We start from the raw sequence: 15,151 nt of genomic DNA on the forward strand, positions 1-15,151 counted from the left end.
TAATGTGATGGAGTGATGGCCATCAAATAACTAAAGATGAACAAACCAACATAAAGAAGGTATGTTTAATCTCACAATAAAATAAGTAAAACTGAGAAAAAAACAGTCCGGTCTAATGATATAAAGGGATAAAGTTCTATGACACAGGTGATCTGTGTTTGATTAGCAGCATGGGTGATGTGACACAGGTGATCTGTGTTTGATTAGCAGCATGGGTGATGTGACACAGGTGATCTGTGTTTGATTAGCAGCATGGGTGATGTGACACAGGTGATCTGTGTTTGATTAGCAGCATTGGTGATGTGACACAGGTGATCTGTGTTTGATTAGCAGCATGGGTGATGTGACACAGGTGATCTGTGTTTGATTAGCAGCATGAGTGATGTGACACAGGTGATCTGTGTTTGATTAGCAGCATGGGTGATGTGGCACAGGTGATCTGTGTTTGATTAGCAGCATGGGTGATGTGACACAGGTGATCTGTGTTGGATTAGCAGCATGGGTGATGTGACACAGGTGATCTGTGTTTGATTAGCAGCATGGGTGATGTGACACAGGTGATCTGTGTTTGATTAGCAGCATGGGTGATGTGACACAGGTGATCTGTGTTTGATTAGCAGCATGGGTGAAGGAGGGACTGGTGGAGGGGTTGGGAATGACAGTCTGTTGTCAGCTCACTCATCTTAGTGGGTAGGAGGTAGCAAGGCATAAGCAGTACCTCTCACTTTCAAGAGGCAAGTTTATCATTCATAGCAATGGGCTTAGTGAGTTGCCCTGCTGCACAGTTGCTCAGGCAGTAGACCAGCACGTATGGAGACACGCTGGCATCTTCTAGCAGCAGTGCATGGGAGGAGTTTGTGAGGCACTGAAAAGGAAGCCAAATAGAAAAATTCCACAAATCTATAGACTGTCTAACTCCCTAACACCCAGTTGTCATCTCACAAAGCAATAAATGGCTGATTGGGTTCACCAAACTGGGAATGAATAGGCTGGGGCCTCTTGCTCTGCCTCACAGGGCTGAGTCTTGTCTCTAGGAGGAAGGAATGGTGTGACTGGGTGAAGGTAGGAGAGCTACAAGGTGATTCAGTGGACTTGGGAAGCAGGACTGTTTTGTTTTTAATAATGATTCATTGGAGTAAGAAAACAAGAGATAGTGCACTTTGATATGAGTATGATGACCCATTATCAAAAGCAGCAGTGGCAGAGGGGAACAGCAAGTTAAAATTGTGGCTAACTTTGGAATTTTTACCTGCAGGCATCAAATACAGTATTCAAAGGTGAGAGAGGTTTCCAGCCCTAATTCTCCATATTTATAGCAGGATATACCTGTAATGTTATGCAGAGGGTTCAAGGGAAATTTGATTGTGGAGCTGTCCCCTTCTTGGAACACTACTAAAGGATGGTATGAGAAACTTGCCCTGTAGATGCACGTTTAGCTAGAAACATATTTGTTTTATATAATTGGAAAGGAAAGAGAGTTAACACTGACTGGGGAGGGGTCAAACATGAGGAGCACAGTGTTTGATGCATAATAGAGAACATGTAGGAGAGGTGTTGACAGCTAAAAAAATAATGAAAGGGGAGAAGAGGATTGTACTAACAATTAATCCTTTTGGGACACCAAAGAGAAAAAAGGATGCAGAAAGAAGATGGCTAATAAGCATTTAACTGAATTTGCAGAATAACATCACTTATAGATGAAAAACCAAGAATTGTATAATGGAAATGGTTGAATTCAGTAGTTTAATTAAATTACACAGCAGTACATTTGTAGAAGGACAGTTATATATGAAAACAAAACAAGAAATGAAAACCAGATAAAATTATAAAAGTAAATGAAATACATAGCAATGCAGGATAAATGCAAGGAAATGAGTCCTGCTGACTGGGGATTATAGTTGCAACTAGAAAAGTGAACCTTTATTGGAATAAGCAACACAAGACCCAGAGCTCACAAATGACAGACGTCATGTGGTATTGCAGATACAAATGAAGTGCAATGCACCAGCTAGAAACATCTGGAATATGTCATTGGCAGTATTAATACTGTGCTGCAGCAGATTCTCTACATTGTCAAGAGTTTGAGACATTAGATTCCTGTGTTAGAACTTACAGATTAAAATGAATTTTGGAAATGGTAAAGACAATGCTGACTGAATGGAGTACACAAATATGAGTAAGGAAATGGAAGCAAATCTCCAGGAAATGACACGTCTACAAAGACTGTTTGAAAAGTGTGTAAATCTAATAAATATGCCAAGTAAAGCAGCATATATTTTTACATAAGTAAAGTAACCAGAGGAGACTGAAGATTTCTCAAAACCTTTATTCAGCAACAAGGTATAATAATGACTACATCTTATGAGGCAAACTACACTAAGAGAGATTACTAAACAACTTCCTCATATCTAAAATAACCTGACAGTCAGCATGGAAGTATTTAACTCATTCAAGCCTTTAGCACCCTTTTTGTATACTTCCAGTTAACACCTGTAGCTCCTTATGGCATCCAGACCTTTCTTGAGTCTGACTTTATAACTAAGTGACTTACCAGCTTATAATAGACAGGGTTAGAAAGAGTGAGGACTTACTGTTAATCTAGGATGTCTCATAGTAGAAAAGCCTTCATTATCTTATGTTTTTTAAACTGATTTTCAGAAAATGATCTGGAATGAAAGGATGTCTGTAGGCCATAAGAGGTGCAGCATTCCACACCACATAGGTGTTAATGAGTTAAACTAACAATTCACTTCCATCATTGCTAATGACCATGCCTTAAAAAGTCCAGCGGAGGTAAAAATCTAGTTATTTTTTTTCCTGGTGTGAATTGACCTGTATTACCAGCCCCTATGGCTGAAGTTGGAAAAAGTGAACTTTTCACAGCTAGAGTGGTGCAGTCCTATCATATATATTGTGATTGTTCTATGGATATAACATTTGAAGCCTTTTTAAGATAAAATAGTGATTGTAACCAGTTTGGTTACCACATGACTCCTTCTGACTTCTCAAAGCTGTAATTCCCAACAGATATGTTTCTGAGTAAAATTAAACATAATCTCCAGTAGCTGCAGAAATCAGCATTCCAAATACAGTCAAAAACATTTATTACACTGTTAGCTAAGTCTGAGGTCCTTTGCCTCCATTTCAGAACCAAGGGATGAAGCCAGATCTTATGACTTGTCTGCTACTGGAAAAACAAGCTTCATAAAGTTCATTGAGCTGCAAAAATCCCTCTACAGACATGTAATGTATATTATGAATAAAGATCATAAAGGAGGTATAGAAAGTGTTTCTATACACTGAGTGATCAATTGTTATAAAAATGCCTCATGTTTTTCTGTTAGCAGCTTAAGCAGACAAAGTGTTTTTTTATATGTCTTTTTATACATCTTGAAAGAGTTCTGTTATACTCCTGATTATTGACACTGTATAACATTGTATTGCTACTTGATGCCTTGTAATAATCCTGTAACATTGCTGTTTAATGCTAATTTATAATAAAATTGTTTAATATGTTGGAGTTTTTCTCCCTGGGCCTCTGCTGAAAAAGGGCTCTTCAGCTCAGTTGGACAAACTCGGTCATCAAATGTAAAATAAAATAATAATAAATTTTATTCTGGATATAGAAAGGTTTTTGGATGCAAAAGAGAAACAGCTGGTATAGATGTTTTATATGTTTTTATTCAGAGTTTTCATTTTATTAAATATGGATACCCATTAATCATTATCAGTCCTTGGACATGGCTCCTTACAGTGGCATGCTGGAGCTGAAGGCATTTCCAAACATCTACATATGGGGAGTTATACCTTATCTGATGGCATTTCCAAATGTCTACACATGGAAGGTTATACCCAGTCAGAAAGTATTTCCAAACATTTACACAAGAAATGTTTTACCTTATTAGAAGGTATTTCCAAATGTCTGTGCATGGAAGATGTTATCCGATCTGAAGGTATTTCCAAAGGCTTACATATCAAAGAGTATACCTGATCTGAATCTATTTCCAAATAGCTACATATGGAATGTTATACCTGACCTGATGTTATTTCTAAATATCTTTACATGGAAGATTATATATGATCAAAAAATATTTCCAGATCTGTAAACATGGAAAATCATACCCAGTTTGATCCACACCCAACTTACTATCAACAAAACCCTTTATCATATCATAGCTAACATACTGTATAGGACCCCTCTATGGCCCCCTTGGCCCATTCCTCCTACCTAACTAGTATGTTCTCCTTATGTATTAAGTCAAACACTGTTCGCCTAGGAGACTTCAACTTCTCCTCCATAAACTGGGAGACTTATACATTTTCAAACATGTAAACCCAGACATTTCTGGACTTCATCAATACCTGGACCAGTTAGTCTGCACCCCAATCAAGACAATAAAATCCTAGAGTTTGAGGTATCAGTTTGGCATAATAGTTAAGGTTTTTACATTACAGATACGAGGTACAGGGTTTGATTCTGATTTCTGATTATTAGCTAGGCTTGTAATAGTCTGCATAATGATAGCCTAGTATTTGTCTATGAACCTATGAACTTGGTTCTTTTCAACATGGGGCAACATTTCCCCACCAATGGCAAATTTCTCCCTGGTTAAATCAGATCACATGTTAATCACATTTACCATAAGACTAAAGCCTGAACATACCTCTCAACCTTTTGGTGCATGAAATCTGGACAAAGCCCAACAAAATGGTGGGACAAAGGCCCAAAAATATGGACATATTTTAAATATTACTCTTATAAACTTAGAAAGCTGCTAAAGCATCAGAGTTTGTTTTAACATACATTTCCTGAATTATTTGAAGTCAGAAATTCAAAAGTATGTCATAATTTAGTGACTTCAGTCCTCAGATCATCCCAGTGATTTTCCAGAAAACCACAAATTCTATGAGGTACAGACCAAAAATATGAGCCAAAAATCTGGACAGTCTGCAAAAATCTGTACAGTTGAGAGGTGTGAGCCTGAAGCATCCACCAATGCCTTGCTATTCAGACATTACACAAAGGCTAATCTACTAAAACTGAGTGATGACCTGGTTAAATTCAAATGTCCCTTCCATATTGATGATTTCAATATTTATGTGTAATCCTTCTGTGCCAAATTCTATACATATGTAAATACCTCCATAGATGCATCTGCCCCCCCACCATAGAAGTCAGTGTAATGCCAGATGCAAAAAATAAACCTGTCTGTTGTAACACAAATATTATCAGGCTGTATAATAAAATAACAAACCTCATTATATGCAAAAATAAGTCTAGCTCTCAAAAGGCCAAAAATGCTTTGGATAAACTAAACAAGGAACTCTGGAACCTGATCAGATGAACCAAAATCAAATATGAGTTATAAACAACCACCCAGGTGAAGGATAACCACACAGCTTACTTTATGTTAGTTTATGTTAAAAAATTCATAAAAAATGAACAGCACCAAGTAGAGCTAATAGTAAATGATATCATATATGCAGACCCAGAGGACAAAGCCAATCTACTAGTGGACAAATTTAGCTCAAATGTCACTCCTTCTCCCCCCAATATTCTCAGACCACATATCCAAACCTATACCTCCCTCAAATATTTTAAGAATTAAGTTCTCAAGGTGCTGTCTAAGGCCAAAAGACTATGTCTGCAGGAGCCAGATAAAAGAATAGGGTACCAACTGGTTAGCCTGAAACACAACTTGTCTGACTACAGGAGCTAGCCAATATCAGCCTCAAAACAGGCTTCCTGTTAGAGGAAAAGAGGACAGTAACAGTCATTACCTTGCACAAAGGTGGGACTTCAATGGACCACAGAAATTATAGATCCATAAACCATCATCTGTAAGTAGAGGCATACCTGGCTCATTTAGCACCTGGAGCTATTCCCCTTTCAGTTATCCCTCAACAGTACTGAAGAGCTAAAAAATATGCAGTCTAGTGGCTGGTGCTTCTCAAATACAGAAGCCAACCATCCAAACATGTCCTGTTTCAGTATCCTGCCACAATCCTTCATCAGCTAAGGAGCAATGAAAAAACAGGTCTGTGATCAGGTACTGGGCACTCCTGAAATGCAGAAGACAAGCAGGTTCCATTTCTACTCCCTGCCACTGTCTCTACTCACCAAGGATCAAAAAGTAAAAAAAAAGATCTGTTTTTTTCTTAGCTGTAGCAAATTGCTTACTACTAATGCAGCCAGCAGTTGCTACAGTTTATGCAACCAAAACACAAAGAGCTAAAGCACTTAAGTTATGCCAAAAAAAAAAAAAAAAGTTGCTACAGTTTATACCACTCATGAAACACCACACAAGTTTTAGTTAAAAGAAAAAAAAGAAAACATTTTTTTCTTTCAACTGCAGCAAACTGTTTGCTACGTTTATGCACTATGGCTCTCTGGTTTGATGTAAAAAAAAAAAAAGAAAGGAAAACAAGTTTTTCTTTTTTAAAACTTTAGCAATCTATTGCTACAGTTAAATCACTCAGCACTCGGGTTTTAATTAAAGCATTTTTTTTTAAACTGCGGCAAGCAGCTACTACAGTTTAGACTACACACTACACATAGAGCAGTACAGTTCTCACGTTTAACAAGAAATGCAATACCAGCATTTCAAATTATGAAATCAATAAATAAGAATACAGATTGCCTACAGATCATTGACCCAGCCCATTTCTGATTCATCAAGGGCAGGTACTGCCTATTTAACTTAGTAGACTTCTTCATAAAAGCTAAAAAAGCAATGGATGAGGGGAAAACAGTTCACACCACATATTTAGAACTTGTGAAGACATTCAGCACCATCCCACACTCAAGTATCATAAGTGAAATCCACCAGCTAATGTCAGTACTCATGCATAGCAAACTGGCTCATAAATGGAGCCCAGGAAATTAGGGTGGATGGCTATATCTCTTCCAAAAGACTTGTCATTAATGGTCCTTAGACCTGTCCTCTTTGGCATTTACTTCATGGAGGTCAAAGGCAATGTGAAGGGTTTGTGGTTGACCAAGGTTGCAGATAACTGCAAACCTAGTGCCATGATAAACTCCTCAGAACACACCAAGATCTTTCAAGAAGACATGTCCCAAAGAAATAACTAGTGTCCAAAACATAGAATAAAACTAAATGCCAAGAAGTGTAAAATCATATCCTTCAGCAAGTATGACTCCCCTTTGTAACTATCACATGGACAACCTATGCTGACAATTAACTGTCCTTTGATCTCCCACTTATCCAGTGTTATATTATGTGTTACATCCACAAGTGTGATGAAAGCCCTTTGTCATCTCACATCTTATATCTAAAGGTATCACTTTCAGATTCAGTGATATAATCATTCACCTGTACACAGCAATGTTTAGGCCGGTCACTAAGTATAATGGCCCTTTCAGTGTGTACTTGTCCAAACACTTGTCACAGCTGGAACAAGCACACACTTTCTCACTGATAGGATCAAGGGCATGAATTGTAATAACTATGCAGACGATGTCAAAGCCTTGTCCCTCTTCTCAGTATCATACAGGCTACTGAGAGGTGACCTTTTCCTCACATATAGAGCTTCAACAGACCCTGTTCTGTCAGACCTATTACACATCTGCAAGTTCAATGACATCATAAACACCCGTTCAAGGGACCTCAGTCTTTTTTGCAAAATAAATAGAACATGTTAGAGTTACTGGTTTGTATCACATATAATAGTGCCTCTATTGAACCATCTTCTACTCCACATAAAGCAAAGTACGTCTCTTACTTGATTTTAATGTAACTTGGATGAATGGATGGGTCACCACAAATTCATCCTTCGTTTAACAGCTCAGTCCCCCATGGAGACGGGGTAACATGTAAATGTCTCAAGATATCCTTGTTCAGCTCATCTCTGCATTATTTGTATACAAAATATAAGGGCAAAAATTACCTTTGGAATATAAAGCTAGGCTACTTAAGATCCTCACAGATCAACAGCCTACTAAGCACCTATGAACCTATGAAGGTATTTCCAAATACCTACACATAGAAATGTACAGCTGATCTTAAGGTATTTCCAAATGTATATGCACAGAAGATTAAACTTGATCAGAAGTATCCACTATTATAAGAAAGTTATTATTATTATTATTATTATTATTATTATTATTATTATTATTATTACACAACTTTTTAATAAGGGCCTGTTATCCAGCAGCAGGGATGTGATCATGCCACTGTAGTCTACACTCATCAAGCTGATCATTGGGTATAATGCCTCCTCAATATGTATCTGTCCAAGCATCTGACACAATTTGAATGCCCGCAGCACTTTATTACTAAGAAAATCAAGGTCTTAAATCATAATGCCAACCAGCTCAAAGCTTTGTCCCTCTTCTTGATGTCATGTAGGTTGTTGAGAGGCAATCTCTGCCTCACCTACACAGCCTGGACAGACCCAGTCCTGTCAGACCTATTGCACATTTGCAAGTACAATGGGGCCATAAATACCTACTCATGAAATTTGAATCTCTGTTGCAACATAAATAGAACATTTTGGAGGGATAGATATGTATCAGAGGATAATACTTCTTAAAATCACCTTCCTCTCTACATAGAGCAAAGTACTCCTCTTACATTAATCAAATGTAATCTGGATGAATAGATGGGTAACCACAAACTCCCCCCTGGCTTATCACCCTTGTCCCTCATGGATAAAAGTAACATATAAATGTTCTGCTCATTTCTGGGTTATTGGTACTTAAAATATAATGGCTAAAACTTCATGGGTATGTGTGGCTAGGTTTCTAAAGATCCTCATGCATCACTAGCCTATGTAGTACCTATGAACCTATAAGGTGTTTCCATTGTCTAAGCATGGAAGATTATACCTGATCAAAAGGTGCTTCCAAATGTCTACATCTAAAGATTATACCTGATCCAAAGGTATCTTTGGTTGTCTATACATGGAAAACTATACCCAATCTGAAGGCATTTCTAAATGTCTAAACATGGAAATTTACACCCAACCAGAAGGTATTTCCAAATGTGTACTTAAGGAAGATTATACTCAATCAAAAGGTGTTTCCAAATGTCTATATATAGAAGGTTATGCTTGATTTGATGTTATTTCCAAATGTCATGTAAGTTTAATATCTGAACTGAAGGTATTTCCAAATGTCTACACATGTATGCTTATATTTCATCTGAAGGTATTCCCAGATTAAACACAATGAAGATTATACCTGACATGCAACATGCAGGCACCAGAAGGATTTAGAGGAAGGGTTTCTACTCTTGCAAGACACCAAATCTCAAAGTTATTTATTTTTTGTTGTCTTCCATAACTTTCATTAGAATTACTTCATGTTAATCATAAGAGACCTCCCTTCTATAAGGTATGATTCCTTAAAGATTTTGGCTAAGGAAGTTGAAAGTCAAGTATGTGGCTCACAAAGCAGGCCAATGTTTCAGATGACTGGGCAGGTGTGAGGATACCCAACCTAAAGCCATATGATTGTGGCTTTTCAAAAGCAGCACCTCTGTACTGCTCCAAAAGAGTAACAGATGCATTGCTTGTGCACATAGCTCTCTGCAAGGAGACAACCTCCACATTACCCGTTAAGTAATGGAAACCATGCCATATACTAAACTAAGCTGAGAAGATACAATAATAAAATGGAGTGGGATGAAGGGTGAAAGTACAGTTAGTAACATGGAATGTGGGAGGAATTAATAATAATTACTAGTTCTTAATAAGGTTCCAGTTTTTCTTTGCTTGGAGATATGCTTTCTTTGTCATATTCCCATGGTCATTAAAAATCATTTTATGAACAGATTTCCAGAAGTTTAACGTCTGAACAAAAAAAAATGGGTGTTTCAAAGATACTTATAAAACATATGGTGCAATATTCCTATAGCTCTGGATCATTTGTAATTAATATCCACAGGAAAATAACTGAACACAAAACATTTTTAGAAGGTGAATGTGTCAGAGAAACTGAAGATTTTTACTGGTTAGCAAAATTACACTGGCAAATTAGTCTGGCTTGGACTTGTGCCGCTGTATATAATCAAGGTTATTAAACCCTGCTTGAGACTTGGTTCAGGAATTCATGAAGATTCTTTTTTACTATTTATGACACACTCATTAATAAAACAATATCATTAAGAAAAAGAGTCTTTTCAATGAAAAAATAAGCCAGAAACAGCATATTTATTATTTATTATTTATTTACATTTGTTAACCGGGTAATGTCTGACTGGGCCCGTAGCCTGTTTTCAGTGGGGACCCAGGGAGAAAAGCTCCAGACAAATTACATTACAACAAATACAAGCAAAAAAACAATTATTAAGAATCCAGTAGTTAATGAAGCACAGTATAACAGTACAGTAGTTAATAAGTCACAGAATAGTAGTACAATAATCAAGGATGCTATACAAAACAGATTTCTAGGAGCATAATAACACAAATTTAGTTGTGTCCACAAGTTTATCTGATATTCTAATCAGAACTTTACTAGCAAAAGGTGAAGACAGCTATAGTAGTTTGAAGTGAAGGAGAGTACAGAGTTGTGAAGACAATAGGAAAGTGTTATCCTGGTGAAATACAGGGGCAGAGTCAGTTGCTGGTGAGATATTCTTTCAGGCTTTTTTTGAAAGAAGAGATGCTAGTATTTTTTTGGATGTACTGAGGTAGAGCGTTCCAGACTTTGGCTATTTTATTAGCATAGAGGGAGTCACCATAATAGTTGTGTAATTGTGTAACTTTTAGTAGTAATTTGTCAGAGGATGTAAGGGGCCTACTGTTAATGTAGGGTTGGACCAGGTTAAAGAAGGCAGGGCAGTTACTGGGGTTGTACAAGACTTTATGGGCAAGGGTAAGTTGGTTTAGAGTTAACAGGTTGGGAAGTTCCAGTTGAGGTGCTATAGAGAAGAGCAATAATATAATGCGTTTTGTGGGGGTGGTTGGCTGCAAACCAAGCTATTTTGTTGTAACAGGATTCTAGGTTATTTAGGTCTGTCTTGCGTAGGTTGGTGAAAATGTGTGAACAATAGAGGAGGGTGGATAGTAGGTGGGTTCTAGCAGTTGCTAGTCTGGCCTGGTGAGTGAGGTAAGGCTTGGCCCTGTAGAGGGTACCTAGTTTGGTATGGACTTTTTTTGATTGTTAAGGAGATGTGCGCATCAGATTTTAGTTTGCTATCTATTGCAATGCCTAGGAGTTTGGTCTGATTAGTTGGGTCAATTTTTGTTCCATTGGAGGAGTAGACAGAGAGGGGTAGAGGGCTGAGCTTGGATGAATTGTTTGTGAAAATTATTAACTTAGTCTTATTTGGGTTTAGGATGAGCTGATGCTTGGAAAGGTATATTTCTATGTCCAGGAAGGATTTCTGCATTTTTTGTTGAAGTTCTTGGGAGGTAGGGGCTGAGCAGATGAGTGAGGAGTCACCTGCGTATTGGATGATAGTTGCATGTTGGGTGGCGGAGTTTAGGTTATTGGTGAATATCATAAAAAGGAGGGGCTCAAGTATGGATCCTTGGGGTACTCCAGTATATACAGGAAGTAGAGGAGAGAGATTGTTTTCCCATTTAGTAGCCTGTTGATGGCTTGACGGGTAGCTGTGGAACCAGGTTAGGGATGAAGAGTTGAGATTGTAGTTTGCAAGTTTGTTGAGTAGCAGTTGGAGAGATACAGTGTCAAATGCTTTTGACACATCTAGAAAAATTGCAGGGACCAATTGTCCTTCATTTTTGAGGTGTTGAATAGTATTGGTGAAGGTAATTAGGTATGCTTGGGCCTGAAGCCATGCTGTGAGGGGGGATAGTAGGCTGTTTGTGGTGAGGTGATTTAGAATATATATATATATATATATATATATATATATATATATATATATATATAGAGAGAGAGAGAGAGAGATTGATTATATTAATTTAACATACAAGCAAAATAGGAAACTAATAAATTTTATTTAACAAAAATTAGCTGTCATGTAAACAAATTCACCAGATATTTAGATGGATATATTATAGTACTGGATATAATGTAACATCTAAAATTCTTTTACAAAAGTGACATGAATGTTAATACTCTGCTGATTAAGTTTCAGTGAAAATATATACATAACTCTAGAGACAATTTGGGTAATTCAATATTCTGTAGTTTCTTTAACTTGTTCAATTAATGAGAAAAAAAGGTGAAGAGGCTTACCAACTTGAGAAGTCAAGATTGGAAGTCATCTGCATACATTGCAGATTTTAACTTGAAATATATAACTTGCATATCTGGTATATATTCATAGTAATGCTATAAGTGGTTGCAGAACTATTATAAATACTGTAAACCATTGACGGTACTATTAAAGAAACCCATTATGTTGTTGAAATTGATTAACATAAAATGCTGACTTGATCAAAGATTCTAAAAAGAGTAAAGTTTTGAGATAATACTAAATAACTGCCTTTGAATAAGATAATGTTCTAAAGTAAGAAAATAATCTTTAATAATTAAAAGCTTTATTGGCATAGGTAGGCCAGACCAATATAATATCAAAAGCATAATTTTTAAAAGGTTGATGTATTCAAATAAGTGAGCCAATTTTTGTAACACATGCATGTTTTTTTTTGTCAAAACCATGATGATAAAGTGGTACTAAATAAATGGAAATTAAAATGATTTATTTATTGACCTAAGGTGCAATACTTATTGATATCTAATTGTTTGTCATTATCTTTTAATTATGATATCAGTATAGCATGTGTCTTGGATTCTAAAGGTGTCCCATTTATAATAGTAAAGTACTCTACAATATATTTAATAAGGGAGTGATAATAAAACCACATATCTACTGCTTTACTGGATGGAAGATGATTACCAGTTTTAGGACTATCAGAGAAGGAAAGGCAACTGTAAAAATAGGGAGGTGATTCCTTATCACTGGAAATCAAAATGGATTTCTTTATTTTGGCTTATTTACCAATGCGTGGCAATGCATATCAAGTTTTATAATAAATTTGAAATTCCTTTAATGTTTGCCATTTTAATTACTGCTAATCAACTACATGTATTAATCTGAGTAGTAAATTAGAAGCATTAGCATTATTTAACTACAAAGTTAAGACATATGCATTAGTGTTAAAGAGGGCCTTTTTTGTTTTGTTAATATGTGTATATATATTTATGGATATGAAATAATCAGAAATAAGTCAATTCTTATTCTTTTTACTGTAAACCACTGTCATTGATAAATGTCAGTATTATATCAAACCATCAATATCAGAAAATCCATCTGTTCTTGCAAATGCCTGCCATGCCTTGTCACTTTCTTCAGTTTGAATAAACACTCACAAACATGACCCCCCACATAACCTTCTTAAAGGTGTCCCATTTAGAATTAATTGAAGAATAACACCACAAATTATTATCCCAATATTCTGCTACTGGGACTTGATTCTGAGAAACAGACTTCAGAAAGCAAAATAACATCTGTTAAATTGTTGTTTACATATTAGTCGACGAGTCAGAATATAACAGCATAGATTAAAACACTGTCTAAGAAAAATACTGTAGAGAGGACATATCTTCAATAAATGCAAAATTGTTGGGACTAAGTCCTTTGAAAAATAAGAAAAAATGAAAATAGCCTGAAGAAATATTTGCTTTGGATATCAAATTATGCACATCTAGATCCATGAAAATGAAATAGCAAAATTGCCCCAGTATTTAAGAAGTTAAAATGGAGAGAAACGTGTTTAGTTTTTTGACTGAACTCGTATGTAGTATGGTAAAGACTGGCTAGATTTATAATAGGATTACCTTAATGTGGTATTGGCACTTCTACAAGCATTAAATGTTACATACTTTGCATAAAGTATTTACATCTTAAGGGAGGCATAAAAATTTACATAGTGTGTATTAAAGGAAACTGAGAAATTCAATTTAGTTGCTTTTATGTAGAGCAATGAAGTGGTAAACTTTGCTATGGAGACAGGAGTTAGATATTGTTATTTTACTATAGTCGTGCTCTAGTCTTTGTTGTTGAGTAGTATAAAGGCCTGTATAGACTGGAGCAGAATAGAGCAGGCTGGGTAGGACAAAAGCATTGGCTGTAGCCTTTCAGACTTTTTCTGAGAGATACATTTTGATTCTGTATAAGGCACCTAGTTTTTTGTAAGTTTATTTAATAAACCACAGAAAACCAAGTGGAACTCAGGAACTGGTACAAAAACCCTCCAATAATAGTAGAAACAAAGGTATCCCAAAATTCACATTGAACCTTTATTGCCAAAGTTAAAACTATGCTTAAGTGTTTTCATTATCTACTGACATCCTCAGAACAAATGCGGTGGTGGTGCTGCGGTAGCGTTGTCGCCTCACAGTAAGACGCTGTCTGGTTCGATTCTCAGCTAGAGCGTCTTCTGCATGGAGACATGCGTGAATGGGCGTACCTTCATTGAAGGTTGTGCATCAGGCCTGGCAAGCCGGTACGTAAAAATCAACTGCCAATCATTAGTGGACCGGAGTTCCGCTGTGGCGACTCCCTAACCAAGAAAAGCCGAAAGAAACAAACAAACTGACATCCTCAGAACAATTAAATAACTTGTACTATGCAGACAGTGAATAAAAAGACAGGCACACACACCTCCTTCAGTTTTGTCCAGTAGTAAAACGAGGAACATAGAAAACTTCCACTCAGGTAACTTACAAAAAAATCCAATGAAAATTGAAAATCAAACTCCATACCTCTTGAATACATATGCAAATACACCCACACATGCTGTCCAATGAATTACTAGAACTACAAAGACCAATTTTGTGCTGGAAGAAGAAAAGCTGACCAATAAAAGCAAACAATAAGAAAGTCATACTCTGAAAAAAATTTTTTTACACTCTTGTTGCCGTTTTTCAATTCACTAACAATTGAAAATTAATCATTGAGTCCTCGTGGCATGGTGGCATTTAATTTCAACTGCCACATCATTTCACAGTGTAACAGGTGGTTTTTCCAGTCACCTGCTAAAACATCACACCCTACGTGTTCCAACACACAGAAATTAAATTGGACAAAGTTACAGCACATTAGCACATGTCTAGCTAGTATGCTGTTGTTGTCTTTTTCTCAGAGCTGTAAACATGCTGATATATTCTTTTGTTTAGTGCATTGCTGGTTTTGCCAATGTAAAAAGTGGCACA

This window comes from Protopterus annectens, chromosome 1.part2 (assembly GCF_019279795.1).
Source record: "Protopterus annectens isolate FY-2018-M chromosome 1.part2, PAN1.0, whole genome shotgun sequence".
Taxonomy (NCBI): Eukaryota; Metazoa; Chordata; order Ceratodontiformes; family Protopteridae; genus Protopterus; species Protopterus annectens.